Raw genomic sequence first — 21894 nt, forward strand, 5'->3', positions numbered from 1 at the left:
AAATATTGGTGAGTCAGGACTGTTTTGATGACCTACACATAAAGAACATGCCTTGACCCACGATAACGGGTGACCGATACTGAGGATAATCCCTGCAGAGCTTGCCGGGTACTCGTAGTACAAAATGCTAGATGTTAAAACCAAAGAACTAATTAATCATTGCATGCCTCCTCATGCTCACCTGGAGTCTGTGAGAGTTACCATGACCAAGACCTTACAGCATTATTTAGGCACCTAGAGCCAGATTCAGACGGCCTGAACTCCATTAAGTTCTTAGACCTGTCCTAGGCCTATTCTACATCTGCATTTTGGTTTTAGCAGACTTGAGGCAGGTCACAGCTCTACCCTGTAGCTGAGCTGTCTGAATCCCTCTTCAGGCTCACGTGGTTCTCGGCGCTGCTCAGTCACAGGGGTTTAGCGAAAGGCAGCCTATTTGATATTGCTTTTAATTCCCACTGATTTCAATTAGAACTATATGTCTAATTATGTTTGCAGATCTGGTTTTGCTGTATTTATATTAAGAGGGGATGCCTAGAAACAGTAAATGTTTATTTTAATCTAAACTTTCTATGCTAGCAGCTTATGTCTAAAGTCAGTGTTGACAGGAGCTCTCACAAGGAACCACTGCTTTAGATTTCCCTGATAATAAAATATTCTTTACATATGTAATAATAAATAGTCTGGGTCTGCAATGGGAAATAATTTTATAAGAATGAATATGATTTACAGTTCTTCAACAAGCGACAATACTGTAACGTTCATAAAAGGGCAGGTTTGGGGTAAAATCGGTAATCTATTTTAACCAATTCAAATGCCAATATCCCATCTGCTAAGTCTCTTTATTTTATATCAGTCTGCCATTTTCTCTTAGTGGTAGCATCAATAAACATTGTTGGTAATCATCTGCTTGTGCTCTAATGTGGCATATTCAGTTTCATTGAACAAAGCCAGGCTGAAGATCCCCGAAAAAAAAAAAAAGTGACTTGTTTAGCTGTGATTCAGACCCATGTCTCTGATTTAAGAATGACTCAAAGTCGCATCATCACCAAATCTGAACACAAATAGTTTTTATCATATACAAAGCTAAATGCTAATAGCAGCTATGTTTTATTTATCACAAAGAAATTTTCAATTACATGGTTTTTTTCCTCATTTTGCCAAGTGCAGTGGAACATTTCAAAAAAGTCATCAATTTGAGGAGTTCACTAAAAACAATATTTGTATCTGATGACGTGTAACAGGATTCCAGCTGGAGAATACCATTTAGATTTAAGAAAGGGTTTGTTTTGCTTTCTCTTCTTTCAGATAGATTTGGAATTCACAGACATGAAAGGCTGGATAACAAAGCCTAGATTCAGGCTTCCCTTAGCCAGTATTTGCCATAAAATTCTCAAATACATCTAGCACATTCACAGTCTGAAGCCAGAGACAACCTAAAGCACTATTACAAAGGCGGGTTTTACTTCTCCGGCATTGCAAAACTACAGTTACAATAATTTAACTAATCACAGCCATTCATAGCTAAAACAGGCCTGAGAGTCAGTGGTGAAGGGAATTATAATAGGCCACTTTGAAAAAGCAGGAGATGATAAGCCCTGGCTTGCACAGTAACTTCAAAGCCTCACAGTTTTTGAGTTCCTGTCAGGCTTCTTGGGCTTCTACCAGGAGCAAGGCAACAAGAAACTTGCATCCTTCAGCCTTAAGAGGCTTATCAGTAAGACAAGGGAGGAGCTGAAACTGTCCAGTTGTGAGATCAACCTGATACACAGCTTACCAAAAAGGTAGAAGCTGGAGTACCAGGCTGGCAAGGAACCCTCTGGGAATCAGCTAAGTTTCTTGACTTTTCTTGCTTCTTCAAACAAACTATTTCCATTAAAAATGCCATTTTCAAAAAACAGGCATCCTCTGATGTGAAAATGTTCCATTACAGATTAGTGTCAGGACAGGCAGCTTGTCTCATGGGTCACCAGTCCCTGAACAGCCCCATGCTCCTGGCAGTCCTCTACACACAGAGGTGGAGGACACGGAGCTCAGCACCACGGAGGACAGGAGCTCCAGGGCGACTGGAGCAGGCTGCAACCTGCCTGCTCGCAGGGTGTGAATTAGGCTAGTTCTGCCGCTAGGACATACCCTGTAAAACATAATATTCCCATGCCTGTCAGCTAATATTGTACCCTGCCCTGGCATCGCAATGGAAACGGCTGTGCTTTCTGAAGGCATCATCTTTGACATGAGACGTAAAACCACACATGTTTGTTGTTTCTATATTTGACATACCGATCTTGAGTTTGGGGAGGAAACAGTAGCTTCTGCTAACAGAGATCAGAAATGCCTTTTGGGAGGCGGCATGTAAAACCATGTCCTCAGAAAAGAAGTTGAGCTTTTAGTGAAACCTCTGAAGTTAACAGCACTGCTCTCCCAAGTGACTAGAACCCACTTTTCAAAGGAAAGACTGCAAAAGTACAAAGATACTAAGTTTACAAATTATATTGTTGTATATTAGAATCATCTGTATAGTCACTGATGACAAAAAAATGTATGACCTCAGCACAGAACTGCTGTTAAGGTATCAAAATCACCTAAACAACGTATTATATTTGTTCCTCAAGTAACATTATTTTCTGCAACATTTATACTGTGAACGATGCTTATATTCCAGACAACAGCACACATAAAAAGCACAGCAAATACCAACCACCAGAAAAAAGCAAAATTACATGAAACTTTGAAGTCAGAACGTTCAAATATTGTTGGTGTTAGGTGATTAATTCTGTAGGCGTGGCTTGCCGGTATACAACACCGCAGACTGGGAGAGCACCGGCATGGCAGGCCCGCTGCGGTGCCAGCTGCCTGCAGCCTGGGCTATGCCCTTTCGTCCGAGGAAGAAACCGGGCTTTAGAGCGCCCGGGGGCCGGCGGCGGCGGCCGGGGCCGCGCTCGGTCCGCCAGCCCCGCCAGGGGGCGCACCCGCCCGGGGGGCGCCGGCAGCGGCGGCGGGGAGCGGCAGCTCGCACCAGCGGCACGCGCCTCTTCTCCATTTCCCCCCCTCCCGAATGCACATTCCCGAAACGAATGCAGAAGCCAAAAAAGAAATCTATATTAAGATACCGCTAATGTTCTAACAAAGTGACACAAACAAGTGACACCGCTAACAACTCACCTTCTTCCTACTCTAGGTATTTATAGCAATCTCTGAAATTTTACTGATCCACCACAGTCTATTAATTCTGCTGCCCCCCCCCCAAAAAAAAAGTAGGATAAACAAGGGCCAAAGTGAAATCTTTAAAATAGAATTTCCTCCCCACAGTTCATTTAAGTTAGATATTTAGGACTGAGCTTATCAAGCCAACTGGTAGGCACCCCGCACGTGGCAGAGCACCTAGCGCCGGCTCCCTGCGCCTGCTGAATCACGGCGCCTGGTTTCACAGGAGCCAGGGCCACGGTCACGTATTACAGAGCAGGAACAAACCTTTCACTGTGGCAGTCTCTTAAATAGAAAGTCGTTAATAAGCAAAGTGAAAAACCAACTGACCAATTATTAAATGACCTTAGAATAAGATGTTCTGTTACTGTACTTGAGCTAGCGCAGCACAAGTAAATATCTCTAAAAGAAAAAGCAAAGTCTTTCTTCTATGACAGAAACCAATTTGATATGGAAATGGGTCAACAGTTGCTTAAGATGTAGCACAGTTTTGATTTGATCTGCTATATTTGGACTCTGTATGAGGCGCTTCCAGTAACATCGGTATTGCTTATACATGAGACTTTTGCATAATCACTGTATGAAGCATTAGAATTCTTCAAACCGAGAATGATTTTCAAAATGACTATACATATCTATGTTAATAATGTGGCTACAACAGTATTTGCTGAAGAAAAAGAACAACTGTTTTCTAAAACAATTAGGATTCATGATACATTGCTTGGCAGACTATTGTTCAGAAGCCCACACAGTCCTTATCCAAGAGAAGCCCAAACGCATCTATGGGCACCAAGTTATACATAACACTGAGCTCAGAATACACACTGGTGAAACAAGGAAAAATATAAAAATAATTGGACATACATTTGTTTTACAAATTAAATCCTGTAACTGCAGCAAACTGGGTTTTATAGTGTTGCTTTTCAGACATGATCACAGTTTGAGTTGTTTCTGTCTTAAGAAAACAACCAGATTCCATTTTAAGATTTTTCTTTCAAGGATATTGTATAACCTTGTATTTCCACATACCTCAGCTGTTAGCTTTCCAGTCCACCTCGTTATTCCTATGCAGCCCCTAGTAATCCTTGTATCACCACAGGGATTAAGCTAATTCCTGAAAGCTAGAAAAGATCATTTCACCATGCTTACCACCATGTTAGGGAACCTTCCCCAGCCAGCAGGGAATTCTCCTTCTTTTTACTTGCTTGGCCTCCGCTCCCATATGCTACCGATACAATCGCGCTGGTTCTTCTTTGCCCTTGCGTTCTGCTGTCTGACCTTGGGAAGAAGAACACACGTCTGGAATATTTTCCTTTAAGTATGTAATAACAACAAATATAAGCATTCCCATCCTAAAAGCCAAGTGCAGGTGTTAAAGATCAGCTATTGACTCCTGCAGAGCGATCATACAAAGGAATGTGACCTTGGCCATGGATGAGGTCCTGGTAGCCCTCACAGCATAGAGCCATGATTAGCTGCTGGGCACGGGCAACCTTAAGAAACAGAAATTGTAGTGACCGTTTTCAGCTGACCTCCGTATGCTGTTTGACACTGAAAGAGGACACATTCAGATTGTATTAGCTCAGGTCACAACACTAGCATATTATTTCTGCAGAGACAGAAACGAGCTATTGTAGCCATAGTAAGCCAGAGGTCTGCTGAAATCTAGTGAAGTGGGAATGCTAGGTCTTCACACAGAAAACAAAATGAGACAAAAATGCACCAGGCTGTGATTAATAATAACGACTCTAAAGACAGTCTATTTCTGATTGACAATAATGACTTTAAAACCAACATGAATTATAATTACAGGGGTTACTAACCTTTACCGAGTCCACATGAATATCCATTGGATTGCACTGTCAGTTCTGTGTCTCGTATACCAATAAAGGTGATATTCTGAGAACAGAAGTCTCTACAATACATATCTCTACAAGGGTACAGCCCATTCAGTCGAAGCATATTTTAACCTAATAATTCCTATAGCATACTGCAATTATTAGACTAACTGCTATTAGCAAAAACCAAACTACTCAATCCTATGTCTGGCTCTGTAACAGATGTCATACATAATGTTTAACAAGTAGTTCATGTCTCTTGACACCATTTTACCACTTGTAAAATAAGAATGCTTTGAGATCGTTGAATGGTAGACATTACAGAAGTAGAAAGCATTGACTATTAAGTGTTGTATTATTACTATTTAATGTAACATATGGATGCAAAATTCTGGCTTTGTTTGACCAGGAAGACAGCCCTATATGTTTAAAATTAAATTAGCATAGAAAAAAATTAAGCAAACAGACTATCTCAAATAGGAAATGAAATAAACAGTATGGAGCTCTTTAAATACATAACAAGTAATCAGCGAAAGGGCTGTGAACGGAACCTGAGTGGGAAGCTTGTGACCGGTGAGGCTGATATTGCTGGAAGCCTGAATGAAAGTTAAAAGGCTCCATGACTAGGCCAGACTATACAGGCAATTAGAAGTGCTGAATGTTGCCAAGGCATCAGGCCAACAAGAATTACAACTCAACAAACTGAATGAAGGAGAGTGGGGGGAGAAAAAAAAGGAAAAGAAAAAAAAAAAGGAAAGGCTTTAATTAAATATTTGAGATCTCACAAGGGATGGGGAAAATGCCAGGTAACTGGAAGATGGTTAACTGAACGGAGGGGGTCTGTTCGCTCATTAATGCGTGGGGGAATTTACAAGTGTAACTTCTACTACCGTTAATTGGAGCTACAGTAAATGAGTGATGCCAGTGTATACTGGTGGGGAAAGGCTCGTGTTATCTAGACTGGTCTTACCTGGTAAGGGTCTATTGAAGAGTTATGGTGTGACTTTTGGATCCAAGTGAAAAAGGTAACCAAGACGGAACTTCTTGAAATAAAAGTTTGTGCTACTTTAAATGCAGGATGATGTCAGAATAAAGCAATATTTTCATAAGAACTTTTCTTAGCAGCATGTTTTCAGAATTGTGCAAACATTTACTTCTCTCTGCCCTGCACCTCAGAAATCCCAAAATAACCCTGTGGGACACATGTCAGGTTCAAAGCGGATAAAGTAACTTCATTTCTGCAGTTCCTTGTCAGAAGGGTCACCGGTTGGGATGATTTGATTGTGCCTGTACCGAAATGAGACAGGGAAATGAAGCCAGCAGGTCACTCACCCGCAAAGAAACAGTAGAAAGAGGAGAACAGAAGTACTTGTGAAAGGACCTCACGTTGGCGAGGGTAGAAGAACTGCAAGTGTACTATGTCACTGGACCCAATTAGAAACTCTATAGATGTAATTACTTCAGATAAGTATATATAAGTTTTTATGCAGCTCCAAATTCCATGGTTTTCACAACATCTATCACATGTCAAATTTTAAATGCATGTTAGTTATAATACACCATTTTGCTATCCACTGTTCCTCCATGAAATCCAAAGTTTGTTTCAAAACAAAATTTTAAGTTTCATTGTTCCTGTAGCACTACAATGAAGTCAGAAATTATTTAGACTAAAAAGAGATTTGAATTTTTTCAGCCGCAATCAGAGAAGTTTTGGAATATGTAAAATATGCTGTATTTTCAGAGCCCATGAACGCAAACCAGAAATAATAGCTTTAGTAACTCTTTCAGGTACATAAAATGGAGAAGTAAGGGCCAGGAAGCTTATGTCAGAGTCCCACGTTGATTATTTTGTCAGTATTTCTAACTGAAAAGGAGAAACCATCAGAGCTTCAGAGCATGGCATTAAAAAAAGGGCAGAATTCAGCATTTATTCTCCACATGACTATGTATCATGGGATGGTTTAGAATAAGGAATCTACTAAAAAAAAAAAAAACCACAACAAAAAAAAGTTCATGAAGAAAAAGGCTATAAGGCTATAAACCTGCACAGTCTCAAGGCCACATACAATCTTTTTAAAACTCAAACTACCCTCAGATGTTCAAGAACTTGGTCTCTCAAATTAAATGTGTCTATACAAGCACATTTTAAAAGACTTTGTATTCTCAGCTTTTACTAATGCTTTACCAGAAAGGTCGTCAGGTAGCCACCTCAGTAAGCCCAATGTTTTTGAAACTTACAGATCAGTTTGGACTTGGACTCTTACTTCATTACAGCAGTAATACGATATACTTTAAAGGAGAGCATTAGCACAATAAATTAAAATTATGACTACAACTAACAATAAATGAGAGAGATATCCATTAAAGTATTTACTGTTTTTGAAGACACAAATCATTTCATATCATCCTCACAGGGTTACCTTATAAAAAGTAGCTGCCAAGAACGATTCGCTTTCTTCTCTTGCCTACCCTCTTGAAAATATGGACATCTGTAAAGGACAGAACAGATCCACATCTACAATTGCTATGAAAGAGAGTTTATTTCAAAAGTACATCCTTTATGGCCATAACACAATCAAATGTTAGACAACAATCAATTCGGCCATTATTTTTATATAGAACTTAAATGCTGACACAGGAGCCAAAGTCAATATTACTAGCCAAGTCTGTTAAATTTCTCAAGTTTAAGATGGGAGAAAATGGAGAATTTTCACATTAAGGTGGTGGGCTATATTGTAGCTTAATTTATAATTTCCAGGCGTATAAGGCAAGCATAGACAGACCATATGTCTTTTCTTGGCCTTTAAATGCTCCCATTTTCCACTAGACTTGCCTTTTTCTCCATCTATTGGCAGCCATACCATTTGCTATTCAGGTGATTGGCTGTAATGAGCCAACTCCTGTTTCCGTATGAATAATCACTTTTTTCCCCAATTACTTAAGCTGCCAGCAAGTCACTGGTGTCATGTTCTTTGATGCAAATCTGACTGTCAATAGAGAACAGGACTACATAAAGAGAGAATTTATGATGATACCCTTAGCTTAATATTTTTCGTAAATGCTATTCAGTTTAGCTTCCAGGGAATATGGGGAAGGCGGCAATGGTCCACAGTAAGAAGTAGGAATATCTTTAATTGGCTTTGTGCTCCACATGCCCTTGTAATCAGCCTTCCCATATGGTAGTCTGAAATTAAATTTATCAATCTCCATTTATGTATTTATGTCACTTTAAAAGGTCCATTTTAGTCAATATCAAAATCTATAAAAATGTCACATTTAATTTTAAAATTTTATTTTAAAAGTTAGAACACTGAATACATAGTTTGATATTTACAATTTCGGGAAATAAGCAGACACACAGAAAAGCATGGGGAAGGGGGGAAGCTTCTGAGGCCAATGAGCACCAGTTATTAACAATACGAGAACTAAATATATCATTTTAACTCACTTTTTTGAAAGGTCATTTTTTATTAATCTTTCTTAAATGGGCTTGGATATTCTTCACTTAAAGGGAAACAGCTTACATTTTGCAAGCTAAGAGACCTTCTTCTTGGAATCCACCATAGTAAGTCTGATCATGGGGTAAGGGGCAGATTCCTTCCTGGTGTTAGCACTCAGGATCGCAAGCATGTTTGACAGCAAATAGCTACAGAACGAAATTATTTTCCATTAAAAAATTGCTATATTAAAATTCTAATACAAAACAATAAAAGCAACATTACTCAGTATTCAAGGCCTAGTCTATTAACTACCTACCTTCAAACCTGGATCATTTCAGGAAGCCTCCCCAGATCTCTATCAAGGGGATTTTTCCAAGTGTTGCCCATTTTTTCCAGGTGATTCCAATTAACCACCATTTTAAGCCTCTGAGCAATTTGTTGAACATCTGCTTCTGCAGTATAGATAGCAGCAGCCAATCTAAAGAGAAAGACATTTTCAGTACATATTAAAAACTGCTGTTGGTGCCACAAAACTCAGATTCAGTTCTGCATGTTCCCAGGTGCTCTCAATTGGGACTTTACCTATTAACTAATTAGCTCCTGTAGGAGGATCTTTTATAGCAGCAGGTGTCCTAAACAACTACTGCTCTCTTGCTGAAAGAGTTTCTGGGTTGGGTTTTTTTTTTTATCATTAAGAAAAAAAGAAAAATTATTCTTTACATAAGGTTGACAGCACTTTTCACAGAGCTGAGACAAAACAAGAAGCCAGCAAAGGGAAGACAGGTGAAAAACAAAATTATTTCAACAGTCAGCTAAGAATTTTATCATCTTTGATTGTGCTGATTTACAAACAGGAAAGGTCCTGTCTAATCTCTGTAAGGGAAGAGGAAGAGAAAATAGCTGCTAAACCTGAAATTCATTAGTGAAATGCATTTAATATGTTAACGAAACAAAACAGTAATGTTAAATGCAGTGTGCTTAATTAACTTGCAAAAATACAAATTTTTTTTAAGTTTAAAGTTGCTGTTTAATGACAACCTGTTATTATTATTACTGGGCTAAAATCTGTTTGTAGATGCACACAAAATCAGAACAGCTCACAGGTTTCTCTGATTACTCAAGATCAGTATTGGATCTGACTCTCTACTAAGCAAGGTTTTTCTCCCCACATGCTGAAATAGCACATAAACAAAAATAAATGAATGTTATAATTCATTAATGTTGATACAGGAGTTAACTAGAGTTTTTACAAATAATTTTATACAGTTTTTTTCACCAATGCATTTTAAAAGGCATTTTGAGACCATTGCCCTTTATAAAGTCTGTACTCCAGCAAAACTGGCTGCCACAAACTGTAGAGGAGCATTGCTGATCAGGTACCAGGTCCAAGGCATTTAGACCCTGGAAGGAACAAACAGATGCCTGATTGGATTTCCAGAAGTTAAAGTACCTGCCTGCTCTCTGGTTGCCTAAATGCTTTCAAATCTCTTAATAAATACTAATAGAAGGCACAGACTAGCTGGAGCCTACATTTGAAATCTGCTCTCAAACCTCATTTGCAGATTGGCCAGATGGTAATTAGTGTGGAGGTGTTCTCCAGGCAGACTTGCTTTCAGGGCAGGGTTATTTAAATTTTATTGGGGTTGGGGGAGGAGAAAAGGAAGTCTTTTTTTTTTTCCAGTTAAGATTAGTAACAGCTAGGAAAGGGTGAATAAAAGCCAAGCTACAACAGAATATTCTCTGGTTTGTTATATTTAAGAAAGTGCTTGCAATTTAATCCAAAGAGACCAATAAACAGAAGACTAAAATAAAAAGGCAGAAGGCTGCAGTGTCAAAGTGCTGTTAAAGTACATGAGAAAAGCAATCCACTTGGGGTTCATTGTAACACTTCTAATAATGAGCTTCCCATATTTAGACACAAGAGATAGCAAATTCAAACCCCCTGGAAAGGATACAATACAGTTATACAACAACACAGCAAACTGTATTTGTTTTGTCAGTACTACCTATGCACCCTATGGTTTCTTTAGGGAAGATGATATGATATCTTTATACTGCGGTGTGTAAAATAGTCTGACATCTCTCTTTGACACCACTAACGTACCAAAATCCTTCCCAAATGGTGAGAGACCTCCAACTTGATGCTAACCTTGATCTTAAGCATCACTAAAAAAATAATATGTTTTGTTACTGCATTTCTCTCTGAGAGGTTTTCAAAAATCCTTCCAGTCAGTACATGAGATAGGATACATATTGTCGGGGATAAGTTGTTAAAGTGAATTTGAAATGTGCTTCTCAAAATATCGTTTACACATTTACCAGATGGTAAAATAAACATGTAAATTGTTATCGAGTATACACCAACTTTATACTACAATTTTACCCACTGTAGAAATGGTGTAAAAATGTTGAATATAGTGTTACTTGTTCATTTAATAGTTTATTAACATTTTAGATACATTTGGAGAATAGGTTTACTTTCAAAAAAGAAAAATTACTTACAAAAGCATCACTTGAAGCCATTGATCAGGCCAAATGAACCTACTTGCTTCTACATTTATCATTTATCTTATCAATAATATGATTAGCATAATTATAGTTGGCTTCTAAGTATTTGCCTATGCATAGATGCTACGCATGTTTAATGGAATGGCTTTTAAAAGATAAATTCAAGTTGAACAAAGTGCTAAAAAAGTAATTTTAAGAAGTATAGTTACCAACATCTTGGTTAAAGTAGCTGCTATTAGACCAACAGGTCACTTGGCCACTGGCATTTACTCTTTCATGAGCCACCATACACGTTCAGAAGTATGAAGACATGAATACTTTATGTATGATGAAATAGAAGGTGTGTGCTAACAAACCCCTGTATCCAAAGAAGTGCCTAATGCATGCGCTATTCAGCAATATGCAGGAATTAAAATCTTCCAGCTCAAAGAGTAACCCTTGTCCTTCTCTAAAATATAAGGTCCCATACATGTAACCACTTGTTAATGACCCTGGTAGAAGACAACAGATGAAGGATTTTGATGGAAGACTGTTGCGTGCACTACCTATGATTGGTCTCTCCTTTTCGCAGTTCTGTTTCTATCAACGCAGCACATCAATTACTGTGCTATAGGATTTTCTTTCCCACCTTTCAGACTGTGTCAGCTCCTTTTTTTAAAAAATAACTCCATTATTTTGCTGTCTTAGATTTAAGAACTTTCCTCATCTGTGAAGACATGTACTCACTCCGCATGTTTTATTTTTAGTCTTATGCAACCAGCAGACTCTGAACTAATTACTCCTTAGAAATGAGCATATCAACTAGTCTTCAAAATATCCAAGGACTTTTTTGGTCAATCCACAGTAGGGTCTTGGATTCTCACCCGAGTTTTGCCTGAATTATTTTTTTCAGAGGCGTTTCACAGCATCTAAATTCAATCTCATGCCAGCCATTAAGCTCCTGTTTACTATTACATTGCGGCTTTACTATCATATGCCCTTGGCAGTGAGGTGTTATTACATAGATACAAATAATACATGATTCTCAAGAGTAGTAGCACAGAGTTAACTTAAGAGATAAATTAACTTTATTCTGGAGGAGCCTGCATATCCAACAAATGCCCTGCATTAGTAGGTGCTACAACATAAAAAACTCCTAACCGAAATTACATTTAAAGAATATCCCCCTTACACAGGGAGCTAGCACAAAAGTAATAGAAAACAAGCTTTAACAAACCTGTCTGGTTTCTCTGACTGAGACTACGGAAGCTTGTAGTTTAAGATTCAGAAGTCCTGCTGAAAAATAAAAGTGCCAAAAGCCGCTCCACACTGGGTGCTTGATCAGGGCTCCAGCGGTATCTTCTAGGAAAAGATGAAAAACAAACCCATTTGCTTGTGAGCACTTTTAAAACACCACTTAGAATTTGCTGCTTTACCAACCTACCTTTTGGACTACACGCTGCAGCATTTTGCAAAAAGACACAGAAAGATTTGATGATATTGAAGAGATTGCAATAATAAGGTTTCCATATGGGAATAAATAATAACATAACTTAATTATATACTCCTGAAATCTCTGGAAAGGGCTGGTTTAGAAGTCATTAGGCAGAAACACAAGTTCAAACTTAAAGAAATAACCCAAGTGGGATAGGGGGAAGATTGACTGATGTAGGCAGACAGGAGGTGTCCAACAGCACACCTACAATCACCAGTCTCCCTCTATATATCCATCAAGAAAAATATGGAGAAGCTTAGAAAAGTCTGACTACCAATATGCCTAGTGCATTCAAGTCATGTATTGGCCTTGGTGTACAAACATGTACTATAGACTAAAACACTAAACATGAGAGGGAACTGATGAACAAAGCGTTGTCTTCAGAGCCTGAGCCACAGAGCCCCAAACACCTCTGCCAACTAACTTCGAAGCAGAGCCTGAGCCAACACTTCTATAAAGGCAGGGTGAGCATTGGAAACTTGTAGCATATGCTGCTATTTACATAACTAATTGTAGCATGCACAGTCAAAAAACAGCCTCTAGCTTTAGCATATACGTGCAAAATAATTGATTTTATTATGTACAGAAAATTAGAAACTGTCAGAAACAAAGCAACTAGTAACAGCCGTGAGGAAGAATTTAGAAGATGCATCTCCTAGATTGCAGAGGCTAGTCTTCACAGTTGTGTGGTTTACAGCTAGAATATAAATCTAGAAAACATTCAATGACAGCTGATACCCTATCCAAGCTTTCAGTAAAACTGACATACACATACCGTAGTCTGATGGTGGAGACGCTCAAGAAAAATCTCCCCAGTCTCAGACGAGCTGTGGTTTGTCACTGCAGACACTGTAATACAAGGTGAAACTTTGCAATGGATATTGCAAATATAATAATAATCTAATATCATGCCAAAAAATGGAAGAAAAATGTCATGGCGTAGAATAAAAGCACTAGCTGAGTTGCTCCCAAATCTCTGATGAAAAATAGAAGGACACCAAGATGGGGAAAAATACCAAAGATGGACTAAAGCTGCATTATACTGGCTACTCTTCTGTGAAAACCAAAACCAAAAATAACTAAAATGCATAAAACTCAAGATTTCTCAGGCAAAACAGCGTGTTTGCGTAACCCAGAAAAAATGCATACTGGTTCTAGAATATTCTCCTATTATTCAGAAATAACATTATTGGAGACAACATTTAATCCTATAGATTAAATCTACATTGGCTAGACATGACATACGTATTCTTGCAATTGCAGAATAGACTAGAATTTTTTACAAGTTTAAATATTTGTATAAAAGAATAAATTTTAAGCAGGTTATTTTAAGATATCCTCTGGCCAGGAGTCTTTTGGAAAATGGTGTTAAAACTGTTAAAAAAAAAAAAATTAAAAAAAATTAAAAGCTATAAAGAACCAAGCTTAGATCAGCAGAGGACCCATAAAGTATAATGCAACACCCAGAAAATCAGGAGTTCACCTGTTACATGCTACTTAAGAAAAAAATCAGAAACAGACACCCTGGTTATGCAACTACAAATGCTAAAAATATTTACATTGTAGATTCTTATAAAATGTGTCATGTTAAATGTTTTGTACAAGAAACTGTATGCAAATGTAAATTTAAAAGTGTGGGTACAAAAGAGAGCAGCCTTCCATGAGTCTCATCCTCTTCACTAATCCTGAGCAACGCTTTGCTTGTTCAAGCATCCTCCACAGAAGGAGTTAAAGGAGAGCGCATTCGTCTACATGCTCAAGCTCTAAACAGAGCAAGCCACAGAGGAGCCAGCGAAGTGCCTCCCTGGTAAGGAAAAGGATGGAGGAGAGCAAGGCAGAGGCTGGAGCTCATGGGAAGCTTTGGAGATCTACCAGGGGAAGGAGACCAGAGGCTACCTGGGGACTACTGGTGTATTTGCACCAGCTTGGAGCTCTGCTGCTTCATCACCCAGGACTACAGCAATGCATGCGTTATCCTAAACAACCCTTTGAGGGCAGGTTTCAGGTTACAGATGAGCACATCTCCTACCTACGTGCCTATGAAAGGGATCACTGGCTTTCTGCTGTCCTGCCCTTGCGCCCACCAGCCTGGCAGCCTTTCCGTGCAATAGCACCATCACCATCCAAGTGCCTTCAGAGAGCTGAACCGACAGCAAACCAACCCTTCTGAAAAGGGTTGGGTACACAGAACTACACTTAAAAATCTCCTAGACCCTTATCCTGAGGCAGCTGTAGATATCAAAATAAAGTCAAAATTAAATATAATTACTGTTTAGCACAATGTGTATTTAGCACAGGCTAAATTGCCCTTGTCCCTCTATAGATGAGAAATGTGACCACAGTGAGAGAACTGCATTTTAATTACCAAGGGAAAAAACCCACCCCAAGCCCCGCCGCAGATAACACTGCTAAAGCAAAACACTTAGGCCCTGATCCTGCAAAGACTTATGTGCACGTATATGCTAAACTTTACACTGTCACAGGACAATTATTTGTGTTGTTTTTCTGTTATAACGCATTTGGAAAATAAGCATATACGGCTAATAGACTGCCGTGGGGTTTGGCCTTTTAGGTTATACCTGTCTAAATGGCATACAGGGAAATATATCCCCGAAGCAATCTTACCTCCACATGTTCTTACAGTAAATTTTTACGTTAAATTTTTTTTCATTTCTGTCATTATACTTCACGTTACTTTAGTTTACGTCTACTTATACAAATGAATCAGTTTGCAATTAAAAAAACCATTTTTTAAATAATTTTCATTTATATCAGATCAGAGAGCAGTTATAAGTGAACAATATATGGAAACACAATGACTGAAACACTGAAATGTTTAAAAATACAATACTGAATGTTAACATCAGAGGGGTTTTACTGTATTTAACACAAAAGAAAAGAGAGCTACACTAGATAAGACTGCAAAGAACGTGAAAAAGATTTAGGCATTACATTCAGACACATATAAGAAGGACTGAAAATACCTGATTAATTTCCTTCCGTTCAACTTCTCAACATTTCTTTTATATTAAAGGAATACGGTTGGCCTAAATATTGCCCCTAGAAACGGACAAATTCTTGTATAACACACACCAAGCAAACTGGGTTTGATTCAATTATGAAGACAATTAAAGCATCAAAATCAACGTTGACAATAAGCAGAAATGAAGCTTCAATTATTCTTATAATCTAAACAGAGAGAAATAAAAATGTAAGTACAATAAGATATCAGTTGATGTTTTTATAATTATTTTAACACAGGAGAAACAAATATGTATATCAAATTAATACTTGGCCCTATTCACTCCATCAAACAGCACCTGCTTTGGATAGTATCTAAACCACAAGAGGAAACAGATGATACAAATCGGTATTGAACCACTGAAGCTAATGAAATGGCATAATTCTACAGCAGTTGAGGATTTAATCCGCACTATTCTGACCCCAACCTTGTAACAAATACCGGTCCTCAATGAATATCCGAAATAACTGCTCGATAACACACCCAAGAATAAAACTGTAAGAAGTGTGGAAATCATTTAGAACTGCAAGCACTGGAGATTTTTCAGTGAGATTTTCATCATTTCTAAACACAGCCTCCTAAACCACCCAGAGACTTTTGAAAAACGACCCTACCCTCATCACTGATGCACAGTGGTTTCCATAGGAAATTCAGGAACTGTCAACAGAAAGCAAACCCTTTTACCTCTTATTCAATACCTTGCATCTAACTCAAGTGAAATGCTCCCTTCTCCTAACGCAAGAGTAAACCGAGCTACCAGAAGAGAGCTCACACCAAGCTTAAAGTAATACCTGTGTACAAAACCATCGTGCTTTAGAAGTACAGTGGTAAAGCGGTGGCAATGCGGGCGGGGGGAAATGCTTCAAGGGTTTCCTGAAAGGGGACGTAGCGTAGGGAGCGGTTATTTCTCTGTTACTGCACCACAGATCTAATTTAGTAAAAGGTAGGCACCGATCACAGAGCAACAGGCAAGACAGGAGGTGCTGCTGCCAGGCCCTCGGGTGGGATTCCCAGACGATACGGGGGGAGCCCCGACTTTCCCCAGGGCCAGAGAGCAACCACCAGATTTCCTCAGCGTCTCCAGCAGGAAGTCTATGGAAGATGGAGGTGCGACAGTCTAGTTGTAGTCAGCTCCCGATAACTAACGCCTCCCCTTCAGCAGACATTTCCACAAAGGAAAATAAGCCGTAACCAGGGTGTTCATCAATCACCAAAAGCATTTGTTAGCTTACATTTATGATTTCAGTTTAATTCTCGGTGGGTGGGTGTCTCCGTCTAAACTAGGGCGCCTTTCAGCAACCTAAAATTTCTCTCAACTCAAAATATTGGTGTTGCTCTCTCACCCTTCAGTCCCAGACCAATATTATCTGCTTCTTGGATAAACAAAAGCAGTCAACGTGTAACTAAACAGAATTCAAGGAAGAAGCCTACTTACAAAAATGATTTCCATAGCATGGCCCATAGAAATTAAGATGTGACTTTTAGAAAGTTTAAATTATGTTTCAGTGCCGTCACCTTAAAAAAAAAAAAAAATTACCCAAACAAGCAAAAAAATATATTACAAATGATTAAAGTGGGAGCTTGTATGATGCGCTTTGGTAACTCATCAATGCAGTGTTTCTACTATATTAAAAAATCAAGTTATTAAGTGTATTCTAAATCAGTCAGTCACTTCAAGGTACATGACTATCACAATTATTGAAAAAGGCCTTGATCCTGAAAACATTTTGTCTGTGAATTTTTAGACAAGTGAATAGTCTTTGTAGGACTGACCTCTTACTTTACGTTGTTCACACATATGAACTTGCATGCACGATCAGAGACTAAGGCAGGAATACACATTTACAAGCTATCAACATTTTACCTAAAATGTCTCTTAAAACAGATTCAAAGTCATTACCAGCTGTTTCTTATTTAAAGCTTAAGAAATAAATGCTTGTTAATATCACTGTAGTAGTATAGATAGTTTTACACAGAAGTAATGTACCTGAACTTTTCATCCATTCTGCCTTCAGTTTAAAAGAAAAAAAAAAAAATTAAAATTGACCTAAAATGTCAACTTAAAACCAACAAGATCATTCGTACTCATATCAGCCCCTCAGTGTTAGAAACACTGCAACTATGAGAAACTGCAGTGATAGTATGAATAAAACATTACAGATTTTATTGTGTAATATATTTTATAAGGCCAAAAGTTACATCTAATCAGCAACGGCAGCCTTGGATCTTTATGAATTAATGATTATTCTACATCTGTAAGAAGGAAAATATTACGTATGCTCAAAAATTCAAGAGTTATATATATATATATATTTCCACCAATATATATTTTTTTCAGATATACATATTTGAACAAATGGACAGCTTTCAAGTGATCATGCTCTGAAATAAGCGGTGCTTTTGTTTGTGCATTCCCAGATTAATATGCACTCTGATAAATGCATGAAATGTTATCACTAAGCTGTGCGGCTCTCTAGACCTACCACAAATATATTAATTACATCTATTTAGCTAGAAAGAACGGGGTACTGAACACAAACAGTCTGCTGCCTTCCGTGTATTTATCACTCCACTATTTCAATTTTTTTCTTTGACTTTGCCCCCGTATCTTAAGCAAGTGACACACTCCCCACTAGAGACCACATTCATGACAAGTTTTAATACTTAAAATGAAAGCTTGTGTCCATTCTGCACAGAAACAGCACCTGGAAAGCATACTTCCATGCAAAATCCTTTTCTCTGCTTTTCCCAATACACACACATGTTCTTTTTTTGTATCACAGCGATTTTAAAATTGTCCTATGTAATTTAAATAAGATTTCCAAAACCAGTAACCTTTTACAGGGATAAATCAGAGCATTTCCAGTTCACAAAGTAATTTGCGAGGGACATACAAAGCACCTGAAAATACAGACTGCAAAGAAAACCATTTTAACTATAGCAACAGCACTGACTGCATAATGTTATAAGGAAAATTATGCAATTAGGTCTCTTATCAGACTTATGAAAATTCAGATTTATGCTAGTTGGGGGGGAAAAAAAAAAAAAAAAAAAAGAAAATCATTGTTCCCCACATCTCCCTTGAGCACTACCTAGGGGAGGGGAGTGATGACCAGACAGCGAAAATTAAGAAGAACGTGTCCCACCTTACGCCTATTCTGCCAATCTGTCGCGGTTGTTCTTCTAGCTCCATAGGTTTACATGATTTTTTTTTTCCTAATTTTTTTTTTTTTGCTGACAAGTAATACAAGACAGATTCTTGCCTTCTTAGGATCTTGCAATCTAGTTTAGACATAGCACGTCAAGTGGTGATGAAAGAAGGTTAGGGTGGGTTTGAAAAGATGAGGATTCCAACAGTAAACGATGCAGAGACATCAGTTTGGTAATGTACACATGTTTTGCATGATTCATTGGACCAAAATGGCCAAAGGAACTTAAAAAGCTGTCAAAGGCATCTTTACCTCTGACCTACCTAGTCATCCATCTGCTTCCTCATACTGTCAATCAAAACCCTCCCGTCCTTATCACTATTCTATTACACACATTTTCCACAACCATTTCTCCTCCAGCTCTTAAAAAATATCTTAGCAAACATTTCAATCAGTCATTAAAAACCTTGTTAAAATATGCAATGTGTCATCAAATATGCATAGCGTACTCGTGCAAAATCTGCAGAGCGTAAATCACTGTATTACATTTGATATAGTATTAATGTGAAACATCGTAGAAAGTATTACCAATAAGAACTTCGAATTACTTTCTACGGATCGTCTCTTTCGGAGCTTGATTTTGTGTTATATCAAATAAAGCAAAGAAAGGGCAATTGAATAGATTGTTTTATACAATAATGAAATTAAAAGCCCGTTCAGCATGCCTAGAATAACAATACAAATTATACTTCATGTAAAATTCATGCAATTGGTTGCTGGTCTAACAAATTCATACACGGGGTTTTGCTTCGACTAAACTGAGCGTGCCGCAAGTATATTACCGTTTCCATACACCGGGTCAAAACCCGCATGTTCGATCCTAGGTGACGGCAAACATTTTAATGTGTCAGTAAACGTATGTTTAGCAGATACACAGGTGCACCTCTAATTAAATAATAATAATCTAAAAAAATAGAAGAGTAATAAAGTGACCTACCGACGGGAATAGCCTTTTTTACTTCGGCAGCCCTTATCTCTTCCCATCTCTCGCAGAAATAGTTATGGAATTATCCTGTCGAAATAGTTATGGGATAACATTAACCACTCACGCACAGGCAAGGATTTTGTTCAGACCTGTCACACGTTACGTACTGAGTCCAGACCCGCCGGATAACCCCCACGACGGAAAACCCGCGCAGTCGGGTCTGACAAGCGCTCTGCCCGCCCTGCCCGCCCGGCCGCCGCGGCGGCGGGGAGGCGGGCGGCCCTCGGCGCTGCCTGCGGGCTGCCCGCCGGGGAACGCCGCCGTGCCGCGGGGCGGCCGCTGTGCCCTCTCGGGGGGCCGCGCCGCGGGACAGGCGGCGGCGGGAGAGGCGGCTGCTGCCGGCCGAGAGCGGGGAAGGAAGGACGGACACATTTTTTAGCGCCTTGCTCCCCCGGGTGCGGGAGGCCCCGGGCAGGGCGCCGGGGCGGCCCCTCACCGCGCCGCTGAGGGGGCAGCCGGCGGCCCGCGGGGACGCGGGCGGCGCCACGGCCTCCGCCGCTCGGTGAGAGGCGGCCGGGGAAGGGCGCGCACCCCCTCACCCCCGCCGCCCCGGCTGCCCGCGCTGCCCCGAGGGGCCCTCTCCCGCCTGAGGGCCCAGGCCGCCCGCCGCTCCCGGGGCCGCTGCCCCCGGCGGGCCCCACCGCCGCCCCGGGGGCAGCACCGCCAGCCCGACGGCCGCCGCCGCCACAGGCCCGCGGCCCGCGCTCCCCCCGGCGCAGCCGGCGGCAGCGTTGAGGGCGCGGGGTCCCCGCTCAGGTAGAGCCCCGCGCCTGGGGGGGGGCGGGGAAGGCGAGAGCTGATGCAGTTGGGCTGCTCGGGACCCCCCGTCAATAGGGCAGCAGGACAAAGTTTCCGCAGCGGCTCCGCACCCGCGCGTACCCCGCCGAGGAGCCGAGAATAAACCTGGCCTTTTACCCCGGGCACCTGCGCGCCCCGACCTACGCAGGTGCCGGGGGATGGCGCCTTTCCCACAGCCCACGGGCAGGCGGTGTCTGATGCGGGGCAGCATGAGAAGGTCGGCAGAGGTGGCGCGGCGGGAGCGGGGGCTCCTCTGCCGCCTCTCCGCTCCCGGCGAGGGCCGCTCCCCCCCAAGGGCGCCCGCCCGGGGAGGCCCGGCGCGGCCCGGCCCCGCACCTCGCTGAACGCCGCGGGGCCCCCGCCAGCGCAGCCCCCGCCCCGGGGAGGCTGCGGGCGGGCAGCGCTGCGCCCCCCGCCTCTGCGCCGCCAGCAAAGGCGCCCCCCCCCCCCCGCCAGGCACCTCTCCCGCCTGCAAAATGCTGTCAGGGGTTTTAAGCGTCAAAAGCAGGGATAATTATAAACCTCTCAAACCCGACGGGGCTTCATCTCCCTCTTCCCCCGACTGCAAACCTCCGCGCTGAGCCAGGCGGGGTACGCGCTCTCCCCCACGCTCACCCCCCCACCCCCCCCCCCAAAAAAAGCCGAAGGCCGGGCGAGGGGCCGGCCCCGGCGGGGGGCAGCGGGGGTCCCGCCCCGGGAGCCTCGCCCGGCGGCCGCCTCCCCTTGGCCTCGCCCGGTCCCCCAGCTGCCAAACGGCAAAGGGCTTTCCGACACGGCGGTAACGTTTTGCCAGGTTTATTTTACTTGTTATACACAGACGATACAAACGGGCAAAAACCGAAACATTTCTCAATGGAGCATGTACTGGTATAAATTATTCAGTTGCACAGACGTAACAGAACAAATATAAAAATCACAACATTCGATTTACAGAAGAGTCAAAAATATACACACGTTTATGACCCTGAATTTCTATTAGGAAATTTCCCCGTCGAGTGTAATCTAGACTGAATATTTAGCCTGATGCATATTTCAGTTTGTAATCTTTTTTTTTTTCCCATATAAAAATGCGTTAATTGTATAGATTTGCTACTCAAAATTCGAAGACTTACTATTCCGCTTCGCCGGGGCGGGGGGGGAAACCTGGAGGGCTATTAGTTCTCCTTCATTAGTGTAACAAGAGGTTCGCAGGAAAGAGCGCTCTTACTTTCGGTGTGCATTTTGTTCCCCAGGAAGCCAGATCGCGGTTAGCTACTTTATGAAAAAGTCAATTCCAAAACTAAATGCAGTAAAATATACAACTCACAATTCATCTTCACTGGACTACACTATGGTTACCAACAATTCAGTCGTCTATATCTTTTTTTTTTTTTTTAGATTATTCATTACAAAGATTTACAGCAATATAAAGAAAGAGGG

The 21894-nt window shown here is 40.8% G+C and overlaps 1 protein-coding gene across 2 annotated transcripts in view; it reads right to left on the bottom strand.

Annotated features, from left to right (window-relative positions):
• Window positions 1-19713, bottom strand: part of SLC4A10 (solute carrier family 4 member 10) — a 202024-nt gene extending 182311 nt beyond the window's left edge. The window contains exons 1-7 of one of the 2 annotated variants that reach the window (XR_015698618.1): window positions 19630-19713; window positions 13237-13310; window positions 12204-12328; window positions 8796-8957; window positions 7460-7528; window positions 6010-6326; window positions 4351-4479 (exon numbers count right to left, since the gene is read on the bottom strand). The gene's annotated coding sequence lies outside the window, so the exon portion shown is untranslated. The remainder of the gene's footprint in view (window positions 1-4350; window positions 4480-6009; window positions 6327-7459; window positions 7529-8795; window positions 8958-12203; window positions 12329-13236; window positions 13311-19629) is intronic. The other variant, XR_015698619.1, reaches the window with a different exon arrangement.
• Between the last annotated feature and the right edge of the window lie 2181 nt (window positions 19714-21894).

Source organism: Nipponia nippon, unplaced genomic scaffold, assembly GCF_047370975.1.
Source record: "Nipponia nippon isolate SJK-2023a ecotype South Korea unplaced genomic scaffold, ASM4737097v1 scaffold_5, whole genome shotgun sequence".
Taxonomy (NCBI): domain Eukaryota; kingdom Metazoa; phylum Chordata; class Aves; order Pelecaniformes; family Threskiornithidae; genus Nipponia; species Nipponia nippon.